The sequence below is a fragment of the Peromyscus californicus genome, unplaced genomic scaffold (genome assembly GCF_007827085.1).
Source record: "Peromyscus californicus insignis strain IS unplaced genomic scaffold, ASM782708v3 Scaffold_17__1_contigs__length_78620276, whole genome shotgun sequence".
NCBI lineage: Eukaryota > Metazoa > Chordata > Mammalia > Rodentia > Cricetidae > Peromyscus > Peromyscus californicus.
The window spans coordinates 74,783,984-74,799,680 of NW_026294469.1; the positions used below are offsets into that span (position 1 = coordinate 74,783,984).

Genomic DNA, 15,697 nt, shown 5'->3' on the forward strand with positions numbered 1-15,697 from the left:
TGTGAGCTCCCATATACCACAGTAGGCAACTTCTCTGATGATGTCTGGGTAAGACACTGATCTATGAGTATAGCAGAATGTTGTTAGTAGTCATTTTATTGCTATGTACAAGAAGTCACCACTGTAGATCACGGAGATTGTAGCTGCGTTGGTATTTGTCTTTCTTCTTTGGCAGTATGAAGAGTACCTTCCAATGACATGAACATTATTCAGTAGGGGTGAAGACTATAGGTATGTAGAAGCTTAACTTCTCTATTTTCAGTGAGTTATGAGGATGTTGTCTTCAGCAATAGGGCCTTATTATCAGTTTGTGGAAAGCAACCAATTGCGTTGGCATAGGCCAGAGTTGGTTGGGGTTTTTCATGGGGCTCCTTTGATCAATAACTCAACTAGATGTAACCCATTCCTGACCCTGGAAGTTTCATTTGGTGGCAAGGGATGTCCAGCTGGGGTTTTCTCTCCTCTATTACTTGGTGATTCCATTTAGTTTTGTTTCTTTTATGAATATATTTGAAGAAGGTTCTATTGTATTAGGTTTTCATATAACCCCTCAAATGGACCTTAGTTCTAGCTGTCCCTTCCCATACTCTCTCCTTCGCCTCTTCTTCCCCCCTCCATATTTGATCCTCACATTCCAGTCCCCAGCCCATCCGTAACTGTGTATTCTATTTTTTTCTGTAGACACCACCCATAGTTTCTTACTCTATACCTAATCTCTCTCCATGTATGAAATAATGTCAATCACTTAACAGCGAGGATCCATACATAAGTGAATACAAAGCATTTTTGTCCTTTTTGTTTCTGGATTACCTAATAGCTCCATTCATTTATTTGTAAATTTCATGGTTTCATTATTCAAACAGGACTAATATTCCATTTTGTAAATGTACCACATTTTCTTTATTCATTCACCCATTGATGGACATCTAGGCTCTTTCTAATTTGGAGCTATTAGGAATAGAGTAGTCACAAACATGTTTGAGAAAATGTCTTTATAGTAGAATGTAGGGTTCTTTGGGTATATGCCCAGGAGTGGTATAGCTGGATCTTCAGATAGATTGATTCCTATCTTCCTGAGGAACTGCCTCACTGATTTCTATCGTGGCTGTACAAGTTTGAAGTCACAGGAGTAATGGATGAATTTTCCCCTTACCAAACATTTTTGCCAGCATAAACTGTTATTTGTTTTATTGATCTTGGCCATTCTGACTAGAATAAGATTTAATCTCAAAGTAGTTTTGACTTGTATTTCCCTGATGACTAAGGATGTTGAATTCAACATTTTTAATTCTTTAGATTTTTTTTTTTTTTTTTTTTTTTTTTTTTTTTTTTTTTGGTTTTTCGAGACAGGGTTTCTCTGTGTAGCTTTGCGCCTTTCCTGGAACTCACTTGGTAGCCCAGGCTGGCCTTGAACTCACAGAGATCCGCCTGGCTCTGCCTCCCAAGTGCTGGGATTAAAGGCGTGCGCCACCACTGCCCGGCAATTCTTTAGATTTTTATAGGTTAGTGAAGACTAATATTGGTCTATTTCTAAAGATTATTAAGTTTACAGGCAATTAGTTAATGAGTTTTGGTTATGTGATAGGTATTGCTAAACATACATAATTAATAAATAACAAATAACACATAGCTAATTTGTTACCTAAATAAATAGATTGTTTTTGTCTGTTTTTAATTTGTAAACATTTTTGTTTTCTTTGTAACATCTTTCTTATAGATACTTATATATTTAACCACCATCAACACTATGTCAGTCATTTTGTGATGAATAAATAATGTGTCAGTAGGATTAACTGGCTTTCCAGCTTCTCACAGGCTAGAGATAGAAAGAGGGAAATAGTATGCTAAGCCCTGACAGACTGTCTTGAGTGTCTGTTCTTAACTATGACCTCAGAGTCTTTCCACATTGAAAAAATAAGTGAATCTCAGCTTTCTCTATGACACATATATAGTGAGTGCAAAGACTAAGGTTGTGAGAGAGTAAAAAATATTCCCCATTGTTATACACCTTACTTCACCACTTCCTGTTATAGTCTGTTGTGGTGGTTTGAATGAGAATGACTCCCATAGACTCATGGTCTTGGCTACTCCTTCCCTACTTGGTGGAACTGCTTAGGAGGGATTAGGAGGTATGGCCTTTCTAGAGAAGGAGTGTCACTGGAGGCAGGCTTCGGGGTTACAATAGTCTCGTACATTCCCAGTGTACTCTCTGTCTCCTGCTTGTGGATCAAGATGTGACCTCTTAGCTGTTCCTGCTGCCAAGCCTTTGCTCTCGCATCATGGACTCTAACCCTCTAAAACTATTAAGCCCAATTAAATACTTTCTTTCATATGTTACCTTGGTCATAGTGCTTTATCACAAATAGAATAGTTATTAATACACAAGATGCTAGATGACAACATTTGGATTTCTTTGAAGTTATCGGAGCATATTTAGATAAAAGTACTAGTAAGTACACAATGATAACGTTATCCTTTCTTTGCTATGAAAGAAGTAAGAAAACCACTTAAGGAAGGAATTATTTTTGGTGCATGGTTTCAGGGGATTCACTCCATTGTCACTTCAATATCTTTCTTGTGAGCCATCATGTGATTGAAGAAGAACATTTGTGAACCTTGTGATGAAACCTCCTGGAGGACATTATGCAGAGTGTAACAGTGGAGGAATGAAAAAAAATAAAAAAGGAGAGAATTGAGGGAAGACAGGGAGGAAGGAAATCTTTGGAGACAAGTTAAAGCCTCAGATGATACACATAATAGCTTATTTCTTCAGCTGGGCCTGAATTTCTAATAAACCCAGCAATAAATTGATCATTTAATTAAAATATCAGTCACTACACTGTTATTATATAATTACTTCTCACTTGCTCCACCTGGTGGTAATAAAGGTTTCAACTCATGAGCTTTTGGCGGGAGGAAGCACTTTCTATGGAAATTATAATAATTTAATGACATGTTACTAGATAGTGTTGCCAGAGAGTGTGTGTCGATATACCACCTAAATGTACCTCTACTGAAAAGGATACTGTAATTTTACCACACCTGTGTAACCTTGAAGTGCTAATCCAGGGTTATATGTGCACTCAAGTTTGAGACTTGTGGTGTACTAAAAGGATGAATTTTATTTTTTAACTGAATTCTTGATTCTTAGTGTCTGTCTTATGAGTGAGTGTGGGATCCTAGAATAGTCACTATTTTATAATTTATGCTTTGCTTCTTTGAAGAGTCTTTATTATTTTTTTCTGAGACTGGCTCTTACCATGTCTCCCAGGCTGCTCTCTTGATCTCATACTCACTCTTCCTCGGCCTAGTGAGTGAGTGCTGGAATTACAGGCATGTGATTTCACACTTTTCTTCATATTAGAGGAAATATTAGATGAAGCGGATGAGCTGGCTATGAAGTTGGTGCCCATGTTGGACCCATTGGCTGGTGGCAGCGAGTTAGTTGTGACTGAGAACAGCAAATGAGGCTCTAGGCTCTGATGCTGGCTCTTCTTACCGACTTTCCAGCTTTATACGAATTCTTCAATCTTTCATTTACTCTCTTCTATTCTATAAGGATAATCATGTGTATGTCATATAGTAAACTCACTGCTTAAAGACCAAACTAACCATTTGGTCACTTCCTATTCACCAAAGTTCCTGGACAACAATGCTAGAATAACATCTATGATTATAATTGTAAGGGAGCAGTCACCTTGGGAGCACCAATTATGTCAATAATAATTGTATGTTCGGGTCTGCTTGCCAGGTTCCAACACACTGTTGAAGTGGGAGTCGTCAAACTGGTTTCAGAAGTGTGGGAGACAATGAAACAGCCAAATGAAAGGTCACCCATAATCAAAAAGAAATTTGCAGGATTCACATTTACAGATTTATTAATAAAATACTTTTGCTCTTCTTGCTCTATTTTTCACCTTCTATTTTACACCAGTTAAATTGGTTGAAAATAAAGAGATACCAAAAGGTAGTTTGCCATACAAAACATATGGAAGAAAGAGTTTGGGGTTGGAAAATGAAGAGTTAGGCTATTCAAGAAGGTGGCATTGCTGGTGAGTTTCCTTTGGTGTGTGGGAACCAGAGAGTTTCCAAATTTAGGAAATTGTTCCTGGAAAACAAGACAGCACTACAGAGAAAACCAATGAGAGAATGAGTGTTCGGAGACTATTGATGAGTTTGGATCACTGGAGCAGGCAGAGCTGAGTTAATTCGTTGTTGAAGTTTCCAGCTCATGTACTCAGGAGAAGCTAACGACTGATTTAAAAAATAATAAACCTTTAAGGGGCTAAAGTAGATGGCAACCTGTCCACTCTCTTTCTAACAGAACAGAACCTCAAACTGAAATACTGATTGACTTTTCTTTAGACCGTAGCTCTGCAAAGTCTTATTTTACTTCTCTTATTCAAATTGACTTTGGTGCCTTTGTGTTTGATCACAGACATGCATAGGACTACAAATTCAGCAAACGTCTCTGTAAATGGTTGGGTCTTAAACTACAATCCAAGGGTTAAAGAATCATTCAAAGCCCTTTCAGAAGGCACCCAAGACCAAGCCTGGTGATGTGAGTTCATGCCCCAGACTCACATGGTAGAAGGAGAAAACCAAGGTCTGTACACCTTCCACTGTAAAAATAATGTCAAAAGTGACTGACTACAAATAAAACTCCATATATGAGAAGAACAAACAAAATAACTGTGTATTTTAAATGCCAATGAAAAGAAACCATTACAAAATTCTAAATATTTAAACATCCCAAGACTTCTGCTGCAGTGAATATCTACAGTTATATTTGGAAATAGATGGGAAATGTCCTTGCTCCTGTCAATCTTTGAGAGAATGGAGAAGTGGACCACTCTGGTAGTGTAGTTCTATCTGAAGCTCCAGGTTGCATTTGCCCAGTCTCCCAGGTCGAATCTACACTTTGTAGAACTGAAACTTTACCAACAGAAGGTCCTTCATTAACACAAGATGTATCACATCTGTTCTGCAGTAGTCCATCCATAAAAAAAAAATACCAGCTTTGTACACCCACTCATACCTTCTGCATCCCTGTAATAAGTAAGCAGGAATATGTCCAAGAGAATGCAAAAATATACAACAAATGAAAAAAAATGCTGAAATTTTGGGTAAATTTTTACTTCTATTCTATTTGCATTGTTATTTTTCTTTATGCTGTGACAAAGGAGCTTAAAAAAGAATTTGTTTTATGACACAGTTGGAGAGGGTACAGGCCATCATGGTGAGAAAGGCATGGAAGATCTGGTGGAAACATTCAGCTGTGACTCCTCACATCTGTGTAGACCAGAAAGCAGAGAACAGGGTAATGGCAATCACCTGGTCTCCTCTATCTTTCCTTTTGTTCAGCACAGTCCATGGGATAGTAGAGTGCACCTTTAGGGTAGGTAGTCCCTTCCCAGTTAAACGTCTCCTGAAACATCCTCATAGATACATCTAGAGGCGTTTCTTCTAGATGATTCTAAATCCCATGGGGATGACAGTGAAGATAACTATCACATGACTTAATGTGTTTCTTGATGCCGGAATACAAGTAAGTCAGGTAATTCCCTTGTGATTGCATGTATCTAGGCAGAAACGCCTAAGTTGAGAAGTGTAACATCAGATACACTGTTTCCATTGCTTTACAACTATTTTGATTAACTTAGTTTCCTGTTGTTTACAATATGATCACAACTTTTAGACCAAATGATCCTAAGAAGGCTTTTTTTTACATAGGCTGTGATGCCTCATGTTAAAGGAATGGCGAATGATTGTATATTTAGCAAGTATCTAACATCATTTGTATACTGAGTGGACAACAATGCAAGTATTTCTATTAATACCACATCAATTAGATTTTTATTTTAATCTTTTAGAGAAGCAATTAAAACTTGGAAGGTGGAATATTTTCAATTAAAAAGTTAGAGCCCTGGTGATGTTGCTTAGTGATAGGACATGTGCAGAGTCGGCCCAAGGCCTTGCATTTAATCTCCAGCCTCAAAGACTAAAGGGCCAGAACACAGTGAGTTAAAGGCAAAATGTGCCTAGTTCTGACCCTCATCCAGATTGGCAGAAATGTGTGCTCTTCAAAGCATTCTTTGAGCTGCTTCGGGATTTATCAAGAGGTGCCTCACAAAAGCACTCATGCCAATTTGTTGGCAGTGGCAGTTTCTGGCATTCTCCATTTGCTCTTCTCTTCCAGATCCATGATGGCTCAACATGTCCATGTGCACTTCTGGTGTCTGGCATAGTAGCCCTGATATCTTTGCCAAGGGCAGCAACAGAGGACTCTCCCAGTGTTTCCAATAAGAAGTAGTTCCAACTCTATTTAGAGGAGACTGAAGCTCCTCAAATTTACTGGAAGCAGAATAGATCTTGCCTTCCATCTCTATTTACATGACTTATACAACTTTATTCTTTTTTCTTTGAGTGTATTTATTGAGCTCTAACACTGAAGGCACCTTCACAGTTGCATTTAGGTTTATAAATAACATTGAGAAAACAAAAACATTTTACAAAGATTTCAATTGATGTGATTTATTTAATATTGAAACAAGTAGGATACAGTGTGAAAGAAATGCTATTCCATCACTCATGCACTGATCTACAATGTGCTACCATGTTCAGCATTTCAGTCCTAGATGTGGGAAGCCACAGCATTCTCCTCCTTCACAGCTTGTGACACATTTGTGAACCCAGCTCTCAAAGCACCATCTGTGGCTTCTAACCTCTCAGATTTGTTGTTGAATGTGTCCTTCTCTTACTCTAGGAGGCACAGAACTTAGCCCATTTCACACCACTGCAACCATACGAGCTCTCACTCCCCCATGTTCTTCAATGCAGAACTCTTCCTGATAGGCACAGAAAACTTCTTGTTTGTGTCAATAAAAGTTGAAGATTGAGGGGTGAATACACAGAAATTAACAGACCAAGATCAGTGGAGGTGTTATATTTGCTAACCACAGTACCAGCAAGATCTACTCCCATTCAATTAGTTCCTTAAAAGGACTCACTGATTGCAATGTTCAAGTGACCTATGTTCTGGTTACTTCAGGCAGTGAATAAGAACACTGTGAGAGCACTGATGCAAAGGTAGGCATTGTCATCAAGCCAGAACTCCACAGATGCCCTTGAACAAAGGGAGCTGGAAAAGGAGAAAGGGGGGGACAGAGAAAGACAGACAGTGAAGAAAGCAGAGAGAGAGAGAGAGAGAGAGAGAGAGAGAGAGAGAGAGAGAGAGAGAGAGAGAAGAATGGCAGGAGGAAAGGAGAGAAAGAAAGGAAGGAAGAGTGAGAGACAGAAATGTTATGTGATGGCTACCACAAATAAATAGACATCTGCTCCTCCTTTTTAGTCTTTATCCTCCTGTTTATTCCCTTTTTGGTCTTTTGTTTATTTCTTTCTTCTCTCTCCCAAGTTTCTACTTCTGCATGACAAATTTGTTTCCCCAGATTAATACTACTGGCTTCTGAGTATCCAAAATAATTAATTATCCTTATGAATAATATAGAAAAAAATGATATTATGGAATCATGAAATAAATTGCTTCATTCTGATCCCAAGCCTTACTGCTTACAAACAGTATGTTGTTAGGTGAGTTATTTGATTTCTTTGTGTCTGTTTCTTTAGTCTAAAATAGGAGTAATGTCCTTATGCATCTCAGATTACATTGTTGGAGTACAAAGGATAGATTATCTGATTTAAAGTCAATAAAATAATGCTTGGTAGATCTTAATTAGTTCGGTATCAATAGCTGTTTGACAACATAATTAAGTTAAAATAATAGGATTTTTGGTATCTTACAATACTCTTTTTGAGCATTCTATACATATATACAGTGTGTTTTGATCGTATCTATCCTTTACTTTTCTGTTCCTCCCAGACACCCCCCTCTGATATCATGTCATCTCCTTTATTATGTTTTTATAATCGACTAAGTCTAATTAATATTGCCCATATGTCCATGGGCATACAGCCATCTACTAGAGCAAAGGAAACCTAATGGGTCACATACATGTAGAAAACTGACTCTCCTCTCTCATCCTTCAGCAGCCACCAACAGTCAATAGCTCTTAACTAGTGATACTTAAATAACAAAACAATCTTTGTTTCAGTTAGGTGCATATAATAAAAAAATATTTGCAACCTTATATTTGTATAAACATTCATAAAGCCTTGTGACACACAAAATTTGCAATGCTATTTCTACTTTATAAAAGATTCAGAAAATTGTAGATCCAGAAATTGTGGAATGCTTAAAACAATAAATTCACTCTATATCTTACCTGATCCTTTGCAGCACAAATACAATTTTCTGCCAAAATATTGTGTTTGTTTCCTATGTCCAATATATTCTACAATTAAATATCTATGCTGTATTATTTTAAGGAAATTGCAAATAACACTATGTTGTATTTTTATTGTTCTCATATTTGATTTCTGATCCATTTGAGAAAGTAACCTGTTGGATTCTATTTGAAAACTCTGTTTACCCAAAGCCAAAATGAATAGCAGCAGTTGTTGAATAACTCTGGATATAATAAAGATTCAGTCTATTGTGGCATTCACTGGTTTTCAATGAGAGGACAAATAGTGAGGACGGAGGACATAATTCAGAATGTCAGCGATTATGGAAACTACAGACAGGATTTACTGACACTTTCTAAGACTGTCCTGTGACTTCACAGCCATGAGCTCTTGACCAGGATCATGGTATCTGGCATAAAATTCCCTCTTGTGGAATAGGCCTTAAATCCAATGAGAAAGCTGTTAGTTACTTTTAGCAATTGTGAAACTGTTATACCAGTGGGCATATCCTACCTGACTGTTGCTATTAGAGTATGAGAGTCTAGCATTAGGTAAGTACAAATATCTTTTTTTCCTTAGCAACCTGCATAACACCGTCTATCTCTTTAAAACCTTGCCAACAGGAAGGAAATTTCCCAGTCAGTTTGTGATTGATTTTTTTTTTTATGTCCTGTAGCAAAAGTGTGAAGTAAGCATCTCCAGGATCTGGGTCTTAGCTGTAGTTATGGTGGGCAACCCAAAGCAGTAGTGTGTAGCAAGAATCTTAAAAGGTCTTATTAATAAAAAACAAACTCGGAGCCAGGTATTGGGGTGAACACTAAAAGATCAGAGAAACAGAACCAGCCACAGCAAACCTCACCTCGCCTCGATGACTTCTCAGCAGATCTCGTTTCCTCAAACTGGAAACCTCTGTGTCTTCATCTGAATGGATCTCAGCTGAACTGCTGCTCCAAAGCCTAAAAGCTTAACCAGGCTCTAGTTCCTGGTTTTCATGTCTTATATACCTTTCTGCTTCCTGCCATCACTTCCTGGGATTAAATGCCTGAATCATCATGCCTGGCTGTTTCCAGTGTGGCTTTGAACTCACAGAGATCCAGATGGATCTCTGCCTATGGAATATTAGGATTAAAGGTGTGTGTGCCACCATTTGCTGGCCTCTATGTCTTTCTAGTGGCTGTTCTGTCCTCTGACCCCAGATAAGTTTATTAGAATGCACAATATTTTAGGGAACACAATATCACCACAGTAGTGATAGCCTGTGTTGTTTTAGAGACCTCTGGGTCCTCCCTGACAAATAAATTAAGGGAGGTATATCATGCCTTATACTGCACTTTTCATATAAGAGCCCAAGCCTTCTGAGAGTGATATTGTCCACCCTTCCAGGACATTTCAATTTAAACTTTATACAGATTTAATTTGAAATCATTTTGTTCAATGTTCATGCTGTCAAATTGCCTCCTAAATATTTATGTTTATACTAGTACACCCATGCTGCTTTCAGCCTTCGTCAGAGAAGTTTCTTTGTGTGATAGATTGTGGTAAATGGAGAGACTCATAACTGGTTAAAAATAAAAAGAGTAAGAGACCAAGTGTTCAGTCCAAAATAGGCCACCTATACCAGTTCTTCTCCCCCAATGATCAGGACACATCAAGGAAGAGGAGTGTGAAGGACTATAAAAGATGAGAGGGTTTTGGAGGAGTGCTGTGAGCTGCTGCCTTCTGAATATCACATGTCAATCACACTCATGAACAGCAGCTGTGGTTACCTGTGTAAGACAAGCATAAGATCAAGCAAGCCAAAATTTGGGCATAGATGGGCAGATGATCTTCAGATCCACCTCTTTCTTACTAAGGAGCAATTAGCAGGTGATAGTTTCTGAGGAAGGGAAAATCCATGGCTTTGAAGGATGTTCCCATGGGTAGAATCCTCATGCATTTGTGGCCCCCGAACTCATGGACATTTGAGTAACACCAGTTGGGCTTAGCAGGTTATCATCAGCAATTACAAAATGACATGATAAGAGGGAAGAACTTGTTTGTGAGAAGAGGTAAGGGTCAACACTACCATCATATTTCATTCCTTGTGTCAAATTCTCGAGAATAAAGAAACTGTTTAAAAAGAGTTACTAAAAGTGTAGACACACGCACGGGGCGGGGGCGCGGGGGAGGGAGACTAAGACTAACTTATCAGGTGTTTGAACTAAATTATAAACATACATACATATTAACCTTGATTCTTATATTGGGAAGGCTGTGGATATATTATACAGCCTGGTCACGTAGCCTATTTTCTCATGAATTGCTGCCTTCTTGGAACAGCATTGGGTTCTGTGGTAGATGGGAATATGTGAGTTGTACAAACTTAAACACAAGACTCTTGTGTTAACACAGTTAAGGAAACCACTCCTGGAAAGTCTCAGGGGTTTCTTCAAGACCCCAGAGAAAACACTGAAACTGCTTAAGGCTTCAGTCAATTCCAGTCAAATTGTTTGTGAAGTTGTCAGGCCCCATTTAGAGAAAAAGTCTGTGACACATGCATTCGTAGTCATTTGAACAGTAATTTCTTGTAAGTTGCTTATGACTTGGCTCACAGTGTGAAACTTCCTGAGACAGCCACACAAGTGTGTCTCCAGCTCTCCTATATCTTGCCATCTTGAGTTCTTTGGGAAGAGATGCCCATGAGACAGTGACAGGTTTGGTGAGGGTAGGCCTTCTGGATATTGTTGGTCATTCCTTTTTGAAAAAAAATTATCAAAATCCTGAAAGAACATGAGGAATGGTTGTGTCATAAAACATTTGACAAATTATCCAATTAAATTTGGAGTATTGTAAAAATCTACTTATAATTCATGAAAATATTACTCCAGTAATCCAATTGCGAATTAAAACACAGAGCATACATTAAGACACCGCTGACACATTAGTGGAAAAACAGCACTGGTTTTTATATTTTTACAAATAAGATGTCCGATTCTCAGATGAATAGACTTTTACCTCTGCTTAATGCTGTACTTTGCTCACAGTCATTATAGAGAGAATCCGACTTCATAGAGATGTCTAATGGGTGAAAGGAAAAATACTTTCATGGTCTTTCCAGAATAGTGGCTATTGTTTTATACATAAAACATCATCTAGTGACCGTTTTAACATGCTTAATCATGGTAAGAACCATGAAGCTACATCGATGATGTCCTTATTCTAATACATCAACTACATCAGTGTGTCTTCTTAAAATAGGCCATGGACCTGTACACACCCTTCCAGGACCATTTAAATCTGCACAGTGTGTGTTGGGCAGTCTTCTATGAGGAACTCACAAATGTTGATACAATTGCTTATGAACTATCAAAAGTCATATTTCATCATATCGAAAACCACCTTACTTCAACATTCTCCAAGTCTCGGGGAGCTGTCAGCACACAATGACAAATGCGTTCTCCTCGCTGGAAGCTGGATTCGGTCGTCGGCAAAACTGTCAGTTGTTTTCCTTTAAATCAACAGATTTTCATTTTGTTCATTTTCAAGAAAAAGTCTGGCAAGTAACTAAATCTGAATAATTACGATTTGTCTTTCAAGTAAAAATGATGTTCCACGAGTAAAACACACATGTCAGCTCACAGTGTAAACAACTGTGAAAGTGATTTTCTAAAGAAAACCATCAGAACAGTTTGAAGCAAAAATGCCTTATTGATAGTTTGTATTTCACAGTAAAGAGTATTAAGACACTTCTTCTAGGGTTCACACGTTTAAAATAGATAATTCTTGGTGCTTCACCAAGGAGATTTAAGTAAATTCTTAAAAGATTGCACCATGGATGCTGGCTACCATGGTTTGTGCTGGAGTCTTGGTTCCTGGCTAAGCACCAATTATTTGAAACACTGTTACTTTTGAGCAGTGGATGCAAATAGATCTTTAGTACAAGCTGTGCCACATATGTTTTAAAATTAAATGACAATTTCAGTATTGTTATGCAGCTTGGTTTTATTAGCAGCATTCAAATAAAAGATCACTTTTGCTAATTCATTTGTATTTAATACTGTTCAAATTCTGGTAAAAATGAACCACGTTTGTGCAGCTCTGAAACACACAAGAGTACAGCAACAATGTGAACTCTGCCCTCTCCTTTGAGCTAAATCTTTCAGTCCAGGAATTGCTGTAACTGTAATTTTGTGGAAGTGACAGTGTCCTGGATTCCCTCAATGATCTCCATCCAGCATGCATTCAACAAAGGCAGGTTCTATGCCTGCATCAACCTTTGACCCTTTGTGTGTGTGTGTGTGTGTGTGTGTGTGTGTGTGTGTGTGTGTGTGTTTCTCAGGGAGTACAATTGCTTATCCTGTGAGATGCTTCAGTGATTTCCCTATTTGTTGTTTCTTCAGTAATATTTGTCTTTTGAAGATGTGATGATGCCTATGTGTAAATATCTAGGACTCTTTTCCAAAATTCTGACTCAGATTAGTAGTTACCAAATTTTATAATAAAATTATCACACAGTGTTTGTCTAAACCCCTGTAAAAATCTATCTCTAACATCTGTAAGACTGGTATACATTTCGTCATAACCAGTTTTATGTAGTTTCCATCTGTTCAATAAGTAAGAATTCTGTTCAAAATGCTATTTCTTCATCATTTTGCCCTTTTGAACAGACTATATAAGTATGGAAGAGAAAGTGAGTCTTTTATTCTTGTATAATATTAGAGGGACCAGCCTTAATATTATACATCCCAGGGGCTCAGGAGAGAGAACTACTAATGGCGAGGACTATTTTCAGGAGATGGAATCTCAGCACACCGAGCTCTATAGTACACTTGCTTTAATTCCTCTGGCATAACATCCACATATACACAGCTTCAGTTCTGTTCTCTTGCCTAGCTCCTTTCTTGCCTGATTTCTCTCTGTTTATTTACTGTTCCCTCTTAAGTTCTATCTTAATTCTGCCCCATCTAGGTCCTTTTCACCTTGTTCTTTCCCAGCTAGGGTTTTCCCATCTGACTCTTCCTCATCTTCCATTTCGTTCTTCTAGTACTCTTTTCTAGGCCTTCAATCTAGTTCTTTCCCTTCTTAGTTTGTTCCTTGCAAGTTCTTACCCATCTAGTTCTTCCATATTCTTTTCTCTTCTCCGACCTCTCCATGCCCTGGAAGTCCCGGTATAAAAAGGGAGGGTATGTGCTTTATCCAACCTTGGTCTCAACAATTCTCACTCATATAAACCCTCCTCATTCTCGATAATTGGACTCCCAGAGATCCACCCGGGGCTTAGTCATGGATCTCTGCATCCAGATCCCTCAGTAGTTGGATGAGGTTTCTAGCACGACAATTAGGGTGTTTGGCCATCCCATCACCAGAGTAGGTCAGTTCGGGCTGTCTCTCGACCATTGCCAGCAGTCTGTTGTGGGGGTATCTTTGTGGATTTCTGTGGGCCTCTCTAGCACTTTGCTTCTTCCTATTCAGGATCGCTTGGCTCGGCCTGGGAGGAGAGGACTGGACCTACCTGGACTGAGTCTACCAGGTTGATCTCAGTCTGCGGGGAAGGCTTTGCCCTGGAGGAGATGGGAATGGGGGGCCGGCTGGGGGGAAGGAGAGGGGGGCGGGAGAGGGGAGAACAAGGGAATTCGTGGCTGATATGTAGAACTAAATTGTATTGCAAAATAAAAATTTAAAAAAAAAGGGGGGGAGGGTATGTACTCACTCATAGGAGGATACTAGATGTGGAACAAGGATGACTGGACTGCTACTCACATCACCAGGGAGGCTACCTGGAAAACAGGACCCCAAGAAAGACACAGGGATTGCCCAATGACGGAGAAATGAAAGAGATCTTCATGAACAGCCTGACATGAGTGGGGGAAATGAAGGGCGAGGGTCGAGGGAAAGAGAACTTGGGGGAGCGGGAGATCCCAGCTGGATCAACAACAGAGAGAGAGAACAAGGAATAGGAGACCATGGTAAATGAAGACCACATGAGAACAGGAAGAAGCAGGGTTCTAGAGAGGCCCACAGGAATCCACAAAGATGCCCCCACAACAGACTGCTGGCAATGGTCGAGAGACAGCCCGAACTGACCTACTCTGGTGATGGGTTGGCCAAACACCCTAATTGTCGGGCTAGAAATCCCATCCAATGACTGAGGGATCTGGATACAGAGATCCACAGCTAGGCCCCAGGTGGAGCTCCAGGAGTCCAATTAGCGAGAATGAGGAGGGTTTATATGAGTGAGAATTGTTGAGACCAAGGTTGGATAAAGCACAGGGACAAATAGCCAAACTAATGGGAACACATGAACTATGAACCAATGGCTGAGGGGCCCCCAATGGGATCAGGCCCTCTGAATGGGTGAGACAGTTGATTGGCTTGATCTGTTTGGGAGGCATCCAGGCAGTGGGACCCGGTCCTGTGCTCATTGCATGAGTTGGCTGTTTGAAACCTGGAGCCTATGCAGGATCGCTTGGCTCGGCCTGGGAGGAGGGGACTGGACCTGCCTGGACTGAATCTACCAGGTTGATCTCAGTTCTCTGGGGAGGCTTTGCCCTGGAGGAGGTGGGAATGGGGGGTGGGCTGGGGGGAAGGTGAGGGGGGCCAGAGGGGGGAGAACAAGGGAATCTGTGGCTGATATGTAGAACTGAATTGTATTGTAAAATAAAATAAAAAATAACCCCCTCCCCCACAAAAAAAGGGAGAGTCCGAGCTAAATTGTGTAAAGCTATTTACTTAACATCCACCTCACCTAGGTGGTGTCTCCTTGTGGAATTTACCTTAAGTCAGGAGACTTGTCTGAGGGCTGCTATCATTGTTAGTCCTCAGAAGTTGGCGCCCCCCTGGGTGGTGTTTCCTGTAGTCCTTGAAAGTGGCTAAGTGAGATATCTGATTCCAGAGAAAGCCTTTTCTGAGGCTGTTCTCCAAATACCTGGAATGTGTATGTCCAGAGAGTGATCAGTCCACACTGTTAGCACTTCTTAGGGAAAAGTCAGTTGGGAAAACTATGAAGGCACACCTGATTTTCATAACAGAATATAGCTGATATATAACAAGCCAAGTAACATCAAAAACTCCTTGGGATTTGGCTTCCTCTGGAGAAATTCCCTGATTCCTCCAGGTAGTGACTTTGCCATAACCAGCTGAGTTCTTATGATATATTCCTGTGGCCTGCAGCATTTTATTTTTATTTTTCTAAGGAAAATATCTGTTCTTCACCAGAGGAGACATGCAGTAGAAACAGATTTTCTTCTGTTTTAAGGCATACAAAACAATTAAGTTTGCTAACAACTGGACTTCGTGTCAGAATTGATAAAAGGTTTCAATTTATGTAGATCAGTAAACATGTAGAGGGAGAGAGAGAGATTAAAACAGGGGTGGAAAAATCTTAATACTTGCTGTTCTTCATGTAAGTGCAAGA

The 15,697-nt window shown here is 39.5% G+C and overlaps 1 protein-coding gene and 1 long non-coding RNA gene across 2 annotated transcripts in view; both read left to right on the forward strand.

The window, feature by feature from the left end:
- Neto1 (neuropilin and tolloid like 1) overlaps positions 1-15,697 on the forward strand; it is a 125,034-nt gene that overhangs the window by 54,032 nt on the left and 55,305 nt on the right.
- Positions 1,642-8,426, forward strand: LOC128113048 (uncharacterized). Its single transcript, XR_008219326.1, has 2 exons — positions 1,642-5,320; positions 6,200-8,426. It is a non-coding gene; the product is annotated as an uncharacterized LOC128113048 (long non-coding RNA).